General features: G+C 41.2%; 2 non-coding genes across 2 annotated transcripts; both read left to right on the plus strand.

Annotated features, from left to right (window-relative positions):
* Positions 1–11,997: 11,997 nt before the first annotated feature.
* LOC140287394 (U2 spliceosomal RNA) lies at positions 11,998–12,180 on the plus strand. The gene has a single exon (XR_011911574.1). It is a non-coding gene; the product is annotated as a U2 spliceosomal RNA (small nuclear RNA).
* Positions 12,181–12,591: 411 nt separating this feature from the next.
* LOC140287384 (U5 spliceosomal RNA) lies at positions 12,592–12,704 on the plus strand. Its single transcript, XR_011911565.1, has one exon. It is a non-coding gene; the product is annotated as a U5 spliceosomal RNA (small nuclear RNA).
* Positions 12,705–13,000: the final 296 nt, after the last annotated feature.

Here is a 13,000-nt window from a genome sequence, read left to right on the forward strand (position 1 = left end):
TAAAATAACCATACAGAGTACCACCACTGTCCCCTTGACATAGAAAGTGCCACACTAGTAATAACATTTATTTAAACTTGGAGATAAATGGAGAAAATAATCTCATATACAATAGCTGAGACAAAAAAAAACAAAAAACTTTTGAAGACACGATTAAAACAACATTTAGAACATACAATAAGCTTAAAAGGAGTGACAAAGCTGCGACTGCGAAGGCATAGAAGTCTAATTAAAAACAGGAGCAGTAGGACAGACTTTTCTGAAATCTGAGTAAGCTCTGGGAATCAAATTTAGATAATGATCAGACTTGGCCTTTCTTATTTCTGCTGTACCTTTATTTCTAAGCTTCCTAAAAGCAAGGCAATGACCCGGGTCCCTCATATGCCCAGCTAGCATCCAAGGTTTATTTATTTTTTAAGTAAAGAAGACAGTTCTGACGAAAGCCAGGGACTAGACCTGTTCTAAGTTCTATACTTTTTAAAAGGGGCGTGTTTATCAACTATGGAATTAGAAGATTTACAAAAATGGTCAAGTGCTAGATCTTCATCTGGGATTTTAACAGTGTCATGAGTATAACTATTCAACAGATCAGTTAAAAAAAAATCCTGCTCATGGAGATGTTTCAGGATCTGGATACCAAGCGTGGACCTAATGTTTTCATTTTTGCAATTCTGATACAGGCTATTGAGCAGTGATAACTAACACCAAGTTCAGATACTGCGGATTTTCTACCTTTGATTTGTTAAGATTGAGCCAATCAGGGACAACCTTGAAGGATCTCTTAAGATTGGTTTTGTAGGATCAGTAATTACCTGAGAAAAGTTGATATTGGTACACACCTTTTTTAAATGATCAGAGGCAGAGTTCAACTTGTTTAAGTTAAAATTGCCACACAGAGATTGGGTTTAGGCCACATGCACACAGAATGACATCAACAAATATAAGAAATATTAAACATTTACACATAGATTTTTGAATACATGTAGAGGAATGATACTTTGAAATGTGCTCATTGCGGAGTTATGATCAGTTGAGTAATGAACTATTCTGGGAAAGAGGTTCTATTCCCAGCATCATGATGGACACTCCTGATATAGAAGGTTTCGCTAACGCATTGAAATTGTTGTACTATTTTCATATGCATGTGCAATGAAGAATTGCTTGCTGCTGATAAATGCAAAGAAGAACAGCTTACACATAGATGCTCACATATAGGCTGCTGAATGCAATGAAGACCTGCTTATCCAGTAAAGTTCAATGTCAATGTGTAATATTCAATTAGGATTTGCAAAACAGTGAAGTTAAACAATGAATGGGTCCATAGTCGGTATGACAAGACTAAAGGAATATTTACCTGGGTGTACGTTCAAACAGAGATGAGAAAATTGCGATAAATAATTGTTTGTTTGTTTGTTAGTATGTATATGAATGTTATGTGTATAAACTGTGTTGAGTTGTAGTTACTCAGTAGTGTCTCAGTGAAACAACCGACGGGGGAAGCCTTGCGGTGACAACAAAAGCAGTGTTTTACTGATCAGTCAAGTTGCTCCAGTGTACTCCATACAAACCGGTTGGTTACTGAAGGGATAGAAAATGGGGAATACTTGTTTTAAAGCAAACAAGGAATTAGATGGGAAAAATACATGTTTTAACGGGACCCAGACAATATTAAATACTCAGACAGATGGGAGAAGAAGTGTAGTTTTGTAGGAAATCACAAAATTATTACATAAAATTAGTGAAATCAATTGAAGAATGCCTTTCTGAAGAGCTGTTTACCACAGATGAGCAGCTTTGCGACCAAGCACATTGTAGATCGCTTTACTGCCAAAATGATCTAATTTAATGGATTGGTTTAGACATGCATAACAGCATTTTAAGAACAAAGAGAGAAACAAAAAGGGACAACGCTTCATGGTGGAAGGTGATGTATAAATAACTGTGTATATGATGAAGGAGAGACCATTTGAGCACCACAGCCATTTCGCAGCACAGGGACAGCAGTCCAAGTTAAAGGATCTCCCACGTGGTATCACCTGTCACACTGTGTCAAGGCATCAAAAGAAGAAAAAATCACCAAACTCAAGGACAAAGAGACGAAGACTCCGGTGAACGAAGAGAGAGGACTGACAAACCAGAAATACAAAAGGATGCTCGATATCAAGATCCAAAAGAAGAGGCTAACAATGCCACGAACACTTACGATGCTGGGAATGATGCCAGCAATGAACAGAGAAGAAGATTCAGTGTCATCAATCTGCAACACGTGCCTCTAATGAGGGGGTGAATATAGAATCCTCAACGATTACAACGTCTCTGGGAACTGTGACAACAACAAGGTTTAAACCATTTTGATATATATTGTAACCTATTGGCAAAGGAATAGTGCTGAAAATGAGGTCAATCTAATCCACCACTGTCCTTGGTCTTCTGTAGGGTTTTTAAACTAAGGGTTTGTTTTTCCACAGAAATTTGGAGATGCATGAATCTAGTGACTTAAACCAAGTAGCAGATGGTTTTATGGGGATCATTGAGAACAAATAGTTAACTTTTGGTAGTATCATCATTTTAATGGTTGTAACTCTCCCCATAAGTGATATAGGTAAGGACTTCCAACGAGAGAGCTCGTCCTCTATTCTCTTTAATAATTGCACATAATTTAGCTTTGTTAGCTCTGAGAGCCTGGAGGAAATGTTTATGCCTAAATATCTAATATTTCCTGACTGTAAAGTGATCGCAGGTATATTCTGGACCCTACAGTTAATGGGCAGAACTGTGGTCTTAGACCAGTTGATAGAGTAGTCACAAAGTGCAGAGAATTTATTTATGAGTGTGATCGTGTGAGTGAGAGACGTCTGTGAGTTCTGAAGGAAAAGTAATACATCATCAGCATAAAGACTTATTTTATGCTCAATATTTTGGGGTTGGATGCCTTTAATATTTCTATCTTGTCTTATAGCAGCTGCTAAAGGTTTGATGAAAATAGCAAAAAATGAGGGAGAAAAAGTTGGTAACCCTGTCTTGTACCTCTCTGCAGACTGAAGCTTGGAGAAGTTTGATCATTTGTCCTGACACTTGCATTTGGGGAGCTATATAATATCCTTATCCAGTTGATGAAGTGTGACACAAACCCGAATTTGTTTAATGTTGCGAATAAAAATTTCCAGTTCACTCCATCAAATGCTTTTTCTGCATCTAGAGAGTCGATTATGGTTTCCAAGTTGTTGATGGTAGAATAGTCTATGAGAAAAAGCGGGTGAGAAAAGGTGCGAATGTCCAACCATACATGATCAAAAGCAGGAGTTGATGTGTTCGGCTACAAGAAGGTTTGAATGCCCGACCATAGTTTGTAAAAAGCGGGTAAGAAAAGGTTCGAATGCCTGAACATACACCATCAAAAGAGGGAGTGGAGGTGTTCCGCTGTAAGGTGTGAATGTCTGACCGTAGTTGGTAAAAAGCGGGTAAGAAAAGGTTAAAATATCCGACTGTACACAATCAATAGCGGGAGCGGAGTTTTTCGGCTAAAAGAAGGTGTGAAAGTCCGACCATGGTTTGTAAAAAGCGGGTAAGAAAAGGTTTGAATGCCCGAATATACACCATCAAAAGCGGAAGCGGAGGTGTTCGGCTGCAAGAAGGTGTGAACGTCCGACCAAAGTTTGTAAAACGCAGTTAAGAAAAGGTTCGAATATCCAACCAAACATAATCAAAAGCGGGAGCAAGGGTGTTCGACTGCAAGTAGGTGTGAATGTCAGATCATAATTTGCAAAAAGCTGATGGGAAAGGGTGTGAATGACCGACAATAATTGCTGAAAAATGTGTTAGAAAAGGTAAGAATGCCGGACCATTCATCATCAAAAGCGTGAGAAGAGGTGTTCGGCTGCAAGAAGCTGTGAATGTCCAGCCAAAATTACTCACAAACGGGTAAGAAAAGGTAGCATTGCCAGACCATAAATGATCAAAACAGGGAGCGGAGTTGTTCGGCTACTAAAAGGTGTGAAAGTCCGACCATGGTTTCTAAAAAGCGGGTAAGACAAGGTGTGAATGCCCGACAATGTATGATCAAAAGAGGGAACGGAGGTGTTCAGCTGCAAGAAGGTCTGAATGTCCATCGATAATTGCTAGAAAACATGAAAGAAAATTTTCGAATATCAAACCGCACATGATCATAAGTGGGAGAGGAGGTGTTCAGCTGAAAGAAGGTGTGAATGTCCACCCATAATTACTGAAAAATTGGTAAGACAAGGTGCCAATGCCCGAACATACACCATTAAAAGAGGGAGCGGAGGTGTTCCGCTGTAAGAAGGTGTGAATGTCCGACCATAGTTGGTAAAAAGCGGGTAAGAAAAGGTTAAAATACCCGACTGTACACAATCAAAAGAGGGAGCGGAGTTGTTCAGCTAAGAGAAGGTGTGAAAGTCCGACCATGGTTTGTAAAAAGCGGGTAAGAAAAGGTTTGTATGCCCGAATATACACCATCAAAAGCGGAAGCGGAGGTGTTCGGCTGCAAGAAGGTCTGAATGTCCATCGATAATTGCTAGAAAACATGAAAGAAAATTTTCGAATATCAAACCGCACATGATCATAAGTGGGAGAGGAGGTGTTCAGCTGAAAGAAGGTGTGAACGTCCAGCCATAATTATTCACAAATGGGTAACAAAAAGTAGTATTGCCAGACCATACATGATCAAAACAGGGAGCGGAGGTGGTTCAGCTTCAAAATGGTGTGAATGTTCGACTAAACGTTTGTAAAAAGCGGGTATGACAAGGTGCGAATGCCCGACAATGTATGATCAAAAGAGGGAGTGGAGGTGTTCAGCTGCAAGAAGGTCTGAATGTCCATCAATAATTGCTAGAGAACATGAAAGAAAATTTTCGAAAATCAAACCGCACATGATCATAAGTGGGAGAGGAGGTGTTCAGCTGCAAGAAGGTGTGAATGTCCACCCATAATTCCTGAAAAATGGGTAAAAAAAAAGTGCGAATGCCCAACCATACATCATCAAAAGCAGGAGTGGATGTGTTCGGCTACAAGAAGGTGTGAACGTCCAACCAAAGTTTGTAAAAAGCAGTTAAGAAAAGGTGAGAATATCCAACCAAACATAATCAAAAGCGGGAGCAGAGCTGTTCAACTGCAAGTAGGTGTGAATGTCAGATCATAATTTGCAAAAAGCTGATGAGAAAGGGTGAGAATGCCCGACTATACACCATCAAATGCGGGAGCGGAGTTGTTCCGCTGTGAGTAGGTGTGAATCTCCGACCATAATTGCTGAAAAATGTGTTAGAAAAGGTAAGAATGCCGGTCCATACATCATCAAAAGCGAGAGAGGTGGTGTTCGGCTGCAAGTAGGTGTGAATGTCCGACTAAAGTTCAAATATATTAACAAAAGCGGGAGGAGAGGTCTTCGGATGAGAGTGGTTGAGAATTTCCATCCATAATCTATAAAATGCGGGGGGAAAAAAAGTGTGATAGAACACTAAAAGGTGGAGCGGAAGTGTTCGGCTGCAAGAAGGTGTGAATGTCCGACTATATTTGGTGAAAAGCAGGTGAAGCAAGATCTGAATGCCCAACCTTACATCATCAAAAGCGAGATCAGAGGTGTTTGGCTGCAAGAAGGCCATAGTTTGCCAAAAGCGGGTAAGGTGCGAATGACCAACTAAATATCAACAAAAGTGGGGGCGGAGGTCTTCGGATGCAAGTGGGTGTGAATATCCTACCATACAAGTATGCTGGAGAGGAAGCTGTGAATGGCCGACAATAGTAAAAAGCGTGTGAGAAAAGGTGCAAATGTCAAACCATACATGATCAAAACAGGGAGCGGAGGTGTTTGGCTGCGACAAGGTGTGAATGTCCACCCATAATTAATGAAAAGCGGGCAACAAGTAGGTTCGAATGCCCAACCATACATCATCAAAAGCAGGAGTGGATGTGTTCGGCTACAAGAAGGTATGAATGTCCGAGCATAGTTTGTAAAAAACGGTTAAGAAAAGGTTCGAATGCCCCGAACATACACCATCAAAAGAGGGAGCGGAGGTGTTCCCCTGTAATGTCCGAATGTGTGAATGTCCGACCATAGTTGGTAAAAAGCGGGTAAGAAAAGGTTAAAATACCCGACTGTACACAATCAAAAGAGGGAGCGGAGTTGTTCAGCTAAGAGAAGGTGTGAAAGTCCGACCATGGTTTGTAAAAAGCGGGTAAGAAAAGGTTTGTATGCCCGAATATACACCATCAAAAGCGGAAGCGGAGGTGTTCGGCTGCAAGAAGGTCTGAATGTCCATCGATAATTGCTAGAAAACATGAAAGAAAATTTTCGAATATCAAACCGCACATGATCATAAGTGGGAGAGGAGGTGTTCAGCTGAAAGAAGGTGTGAACGTCCAGCCATAATTATTCACAAATGGGTAACAAAAAGTAGTATTGCCAGACCATACATGATCAAAACAGGGAGCAGAGGTGGTTCAGCTTCAAAATGGTGTGAATGTTCGACTAAACGTTTGTAAAAAGCGGGTATGACAAGGTGCGAATGCCTGACAATGTATGATCAAAAGAGGGAGTGGAGGTGTTCAGCTGCAAGAAGGTCTGAATGTCCATCAATAATTGCTAGAGAACATGAAAGAAAATTTTCGAAAATCAAACCGCACATGATCATAAGTGGGAGAGGAGGTGTTCAGCTGCAAGAAGGTGTGAATGTCCACCTATAATTCCTGAAAAATGGGAAAAAAAAAAGTGCGAATGCCCAACCATACATCATCAAAAGCAGGAGTGGATGTGTTCGGCTACAAGAAGGTGTGAACGTCCAACCAAAGTTTGTAAAAAGCAGTTAAGAAAAGGTGAGAATATCCAACCAAACATAATCAAAAGCGGGAGCAGAGCTGTTCAACTGCAAGTAGGTGTGAATGTCAGATCATAATTTGCAAAAAGCTGATGAGAAAGGGTGAGAATGCCCGACTATACACCATCAAATGCGGGAGCGGAGTTGTTCCGCTGTGAGTAGGTGTGAATCTCCGACCATAATTGCTGAAAAATGTGTTAGAAAAGGTAAGAATGCCGGTCCATACATCATCAAAAGCGAGAGAGGTGGTGTTCGGCTGCAAGTAGGTGTGAATGTCCGACTAAAGTTCAAATATATTAACAAAAGCGGGAGGAGAGGTCTTCGGATGAGAGTGGTTGAGAATTTCCATCCATAATCTATAAAATGCGGGGGGAAAAAAAGTGTGATAGAACACTAAAAGGTGGAGCGGAAGTGTTCGGCTGCAAGAAGGTGTGAATGTCCGACTATATTTGGTGAAAAGCAGGTGAAGCAAGATCTGAATGCCCAACCTTACATCATCAAAAGCGAGATCAGAGGTGTTTGGCTGCAAGAAGGCCATAGTTTGCCAAAAGCGGGTAAGGTGCGAATGACCAACTAAATATCAACAAAAGTGGGGGCGGAGGTCTTCGGATGCAAGTGGGTGTGAATATCCTACCATACAAGTATGCTGGAGAGGAAGCTGTGAATGGCCGACAATAGTAAAAAGCGTGTGAGAAAAGGTGCAAATGTCAAACCATACATGATCAAAACAGGGAGCGGAGGTGTTTGGCTGCGACAAGGTGTGAATGTCCACCCATAATTAATGAAAAGCGGGCAACAAGTAGGTTCGAATGCCCAACCATACATCATCAAAAGCAGGAGTGGATGTGTTCGGCTACAAGAAGGTATGAATGTCCGAGCATAGTTTGTAAAAAACGGTTAAGAAAAGGTTCGAATGCCCGAACATACACCATCAAAAGAGGGAGCGGAGGTGTTCCCCTGTAATGTCCGAATGTGTGAATGTCCGACCATAGTTGGTAAAAAGCGGGTAAGAAAAGGTTAAAATACCCGACTGTACACAATCAATAGCGGGAGCGGAGTTGTTCGGCTACTAAAAGGTGTGAAAGTCCCAAAATTTGTAAAAAGCGGGTAAGAAAAGGTGCGAATGCCCGACAATGTATGATCAAAAGAGGGAGCGGAGGTGTTCAGCTGCAAGAAGGTCTGAATGTCCATCGATAATTGCTAGAAAACATGAAAGAAAATTTTCGAATATCAAACCGCACATGATCATAAGCGGGAGAGGAGGTTTTCAGCTGCAAGAAGGTGTGAATGTCCACCCATAATTACTGAAAAATGGGTAACACAAGGTGCCAATGTCCGAACATACACAGACAAAAGAGGGAGCGGAGTTGTTCAGCTAAGAGAATGTGTGAAAGTCCGACCATGGTTTGTAAAAAGCGGGTAAGAAAACTTTTGAATGCCCGAATATATACCATCAAAAGCGGAAGTGGAGGTGTTCGGCTGCAAGAAGGTGTGAACGTCCGACCAAAGTTTGTAAAAAGCAGTTAAGAAAAGGTTCGAATATCCAACCAAACATAATCAAAAGCGGGAGCAGAGCTGTTAGACTGCAAGTAGGTGTGAATGTCCAGCCATAATTACTCACAAACGGGTAAGAAAAGTTAGTATTGCCAGACCATAGATAATCAAAACAGGGAGCGGAGATGGTTCAGCTGCAAGGTGTGAATGTCTGACTATAGTTTGTAAAAAGCGGGTAAGAAAAGGTAAGAAAGCCTTTCAGAGATGTTCGGCTGGTATTTATCAATGTCTAGATAGATTTCAACAAAAAACAACGTTGTATTTTGCAGTAAAAGAAAGAGCAACACTAATGGTTCAGAAATCTGAGAAAAAGCTTTTCGTGAGTTCTGCATGATTTGCGATTTTGCTTATAAAATGCATTCCTTCACTCAAACTATGTTAAAATTGTTTTGTCCTTCATATTTACCATGTCTAGAAAGATTTAAACAAAAAAAACAACGTTGTTCTTTGCAGTAGAAAAAAAGAGCAACACTGAAGAATCAGGAATCCGAGAATAAGCTTATTTTCATATGTTCTGCATGATTTGAGATTTTATGTATAAAATTAATTCCTTCACTCAAACCAAGTGAAAACTGCTTTGTCCTTCATATTTATCAATGTCTAGATCGACTTCAACAAAGAAAAACATTGTATTTTGCAGTAGAAGAAAGTGCAACACTGAAGGACGAGGAATCCGAGAATAAGCTTCTTTTCATACGTTCTGCATGATTTGGGATTTTATGTATAAAATTAATTCCTTCACTCAAACTATGTTAAAACTGCTTTGTCCTTCATGTTGATCAATGTTTAGAAAGATTTAAACAAAAAAACAACACTGGACTTTGCGGTAAAAGAAAGAGCAAATCTAAAGTTTCAGGAATCCGAGAATAAGCTTACTTTCATGAGTTCTGCACGATTTTGGATTTTATCTATAAAATGAATTCCTTCACTCAAACCAAGTGGAAACTGCTTTGTCCTTCATATTTATCAATGTCTAGATCGACTTCAACAAAGAACAACATTGGATTTTGCAGTATAGGAAAGTGCAACACTGGAGGATCAGGAATCCGAGAATAAGCTTCTTTTCATACGTTCTGCATGATTTGGGATTTTATGAATAAAATGAATTCCTTCACTCAATCCAAGTTAAAACTGCTTTGTCCTTCATATTTATCAATGTCTAGATCGACTTCAACAAAAAAAAACATTGTATTTTGCAGTAGAAGAAAGTGCAACACTGAAGGACGAGGAATCCGAGAATAAACTTCTTTTCATACGTTCTACATGATTTGGGATTTTATGTATAAAATGAATTCCTTCACTCAAACCAAGTGGAAACTGCTTTGTCCTTCATATTTATCAATGTCTAGATCGATTTCAACAAAGAAAAACGTTGAGGACATTCACACCTACTTGCAGTCGAACAGCTCTGCTCCCGCTTTTGATTATGTTTGGTTGGATATTCGAACCTTTTCTTAACTGCTTTTTCCAAACTTTGGTCGGACATTCACACTTTCTTACAGCGGAACACCTCCGCTCCCTCTTTTGATGGTGTATGTTCGGGCATTCGAACCTTTTCTTACCCGTTTTTTGCAAACTATGGTCGGCCATTCACAGCTTCCTCTCCACCATACTTGTATGGTGGGATATTCACACCCACTTTTTTTCACCGCATTTCATAGATTATGGTTGGAAATTCTCAACCACTCTCATCCGTAGACCTCTCCTCCCGCTTTTGTTAATATATTTGAACTTTAGTTGGACATTCACACCTTCTTGCAGCTGAACCACCTCCGCTTCCCTGTTTTGATCATGTATGGTCTGGCAATACTACCTTTTCTCACCCGTTTGTGAGTAATTATGGCTGGACATTCACACCTACTTGCAGCCGAACACCACCTCTCTCGCTTTTGATGATGGATGGACCGGCATTCTTACGTTTTCTAACACATTTTTCAACAATTATGGTCGGAGATTCACACCTTCTCACAGCCGAACAACTCCGCTCCCGCATTTGATGGTATATAGTCAGAAATTCTCACCTTTTCTCATCAGCTTTTTGCAATTTACGATCTGACATTCACACCTACTTGCAGTCGAACATCTCTGCTCCCGCTTTTGATTATGTTTGGTTGGATATTCGAACCTTTTCTTAACTGCTTTTTACAACCTTTGGTCGGACGTTCACACCTTCTTGCAGCCGAACACCTCCGCTCCCTCTTTTAATTGTGTACAGTCGGGTATTTTAACCTTTTCTTACCCGCTTTTTACCAACTATGGTCGGACATTCACACCTTCTTACAGCGGAACACCTCCGCTCCCTCTTTTGATGGTGTATGTTCGGGCATTGGCACCTTTTCTTACCCGCTTTTTACAAACTATGCTCGGACATTCAAACCTTCTTGCAGCTGAACACCTCCACTCCCGCTTATGATCATGTGCGGTTTGATTTTCGAAAAATTTCTTTAATTTTCTCTAGCAATTATTGAAGGACATTCAGACCTTCTTGCAGCTGAACACCTCCACTCCTTCTTTTGATCATACATTGTCGGGCATTCGCACCTTATCTTACCCGCTTTTTACAAACTTTAGTCAAACATTCACACCTTTTTGCAGCTGAACCACCTCCGCTCCCTGTTTTGATCATGTATGGTCTGGCAATACTACCTTTTCTTACCCATTTGTGAGTAATTATGGCTGGACATTCCCACCTACTTGCAGCCGAACACCACCTCTCCCGCTTTTGATGATGTATCGACCGGCATTCTTACCTTTTATAATACATTTTTCAGCAATTATGGTCGGAGATTCACACCTACTCACAGCCGAACAACTCCGCTCCCGCATTTGATGATGTATAGTCGGGCATTCTCACCCTTTCTCATCAGCTTTTTGCAAATTATGATCTGACATTCACACCTACTTGCAGTTGAACAGCTCTGCTCCCGCTTTTGATTATGTTTGGATGGATATTCAAACCTTTTCTTAACTTCTTTTTAGAAACTTTGGTCGGGCGTTCACACCTTCTTGCAGCCGAACACCTCCGCTTCCGCATTTCATGGTGTATAGTCGGGCATTCTCACCCTTTCTCATCAGCTTTTTACAAATTATGGTCGGACATTCACACCTACTTGCAGCCGAATACTTCCGCTCCACCTTTTAGTGATGTATGGTTGGCATTTGCACCTTTTCTTACCTTCTTTTTATACTGATTGCTGAAGATTAAGTTGTTCTTTCTAAAACTACAAAAATGTTTTAATTGTTCAATCTCGATTTGAAGTGGATAAATAAGGAGGACAAACGGTTTTAAGTCAGGCTGATAGAAGGAATTAATTTTAAAGCAAAATCTGTATTTCGTCATATGTCGAGAGATGCTTATTGCTGAAGAAGTTTTTTCTCATTCTACAAAGTAAAACGTTGTATCAGTTAAGTCTGGCCTGGGTAAAACACTGATGGGTATTTCTGACATGCAATCATGAGGCTTTCCATCTGTGGGGTAGGTAGCAGTGTGGATGGATTAAGTGTAGCACATCTCTCGACAACAAGGTGTGGCTGTGAAAGAAGAACAGTTATGTAGGAGAGATGTCTGGTAAAGATATTTTGTTAAGTAACCATATCACAGCCACTGTATGAGGTACCTTAAGTGTTAATGGGTGAAATAACACCATAAAGACTCAGTTTAATATCTGATATGTCCTCTATACGAGGACTACATATTAAATGGATTTTTAGCAATAGGAGTTGAAAAAGGAGCTTGCTCCGTTCACTCCAAGCATCGACCCGGTACTGCAGTGCCACTGGGAACGGTGCGCTCTTCTCTGCTCTTGTGCAAAAGCAAACAGCGGTGCAGGATGGAAGTTTCAGGGAGCCCAAGATGAAACTTTCTTTTAATCTGCTGAGAAAAGAGAGTGAATGCGAAGTGGACTTTAACACGACTCTGGGAGCGAGCCGATTGCGGGCTAACCGGGAGAATTGCTTGAAAGAAACGCGACACCGAATGAGCGGTCAGAACAAAGCCTCAATACGGTGTTCCCGTGGTGTTTGTGGCTGCCTTGTCTTTTGCACAGAGTAAAAGACAAGGCAGCCATCGAATAGGGCCCGATTGTTCCTACTTGGTCAGCCGAGGAGCAAGGGGGGGGAGCAAGCGTCTCAACCAAGCAAAGCTCACCATGGGGAACGTGGCTATGCCAACTAGCCTGATGCCCTGCTCCCGCAGTGATGGATAATCGTACTCTGGTTTCTCTTCATAACGTACAAGTCTTTCGCCTTTTACTAAACACTTCCGTGGAGAGCAGCACTAATGAGTTGTTTCTAATTTTGGCAGGCTTTACCTTTGCGGGTGAAGCCCTTTCTGTCTGTGAAAAAGAAATCTTGGTACTGTGCAGAGTGACTTCTCTGAGTAGAGTTGCCTTACTTGTTGCGACTGTGCCGATGTTGCTTGAATGGTGCTCGCTGGAGCGTGCGGGAGTGCAAAGTTATGCCATTTAAGGGCTGAAGAGTGCTCAGTGCAGCGGGTGGGCGAAGGTGCAAAGTGACACTCTGGCCACCTATGGCCATAAAAAGAACACCGCTACAAGTGCGCATTGTGCCAGGAAGGGCCCTCGGACGTGAACCAGTGGACAGTTATTCCTTCTCTG

This window comes from Leuresthes tenuis, unplaced genomic scaffold, assembly GCF_036924035.1.
Source record: "Leuresthes tenuis unplaced genomic scaffold, fLeuTen1.0.hap1 SCAF_129, whole genome shotgun sequence".
NCBI classification, from domain to species: domain Eukaryota; kingdom Metazoa; phylum Chordata; class Actinopteri; order Atheriniformes; family Atherinopsidae; genus Leuresthes; species Leuresthes tenuis.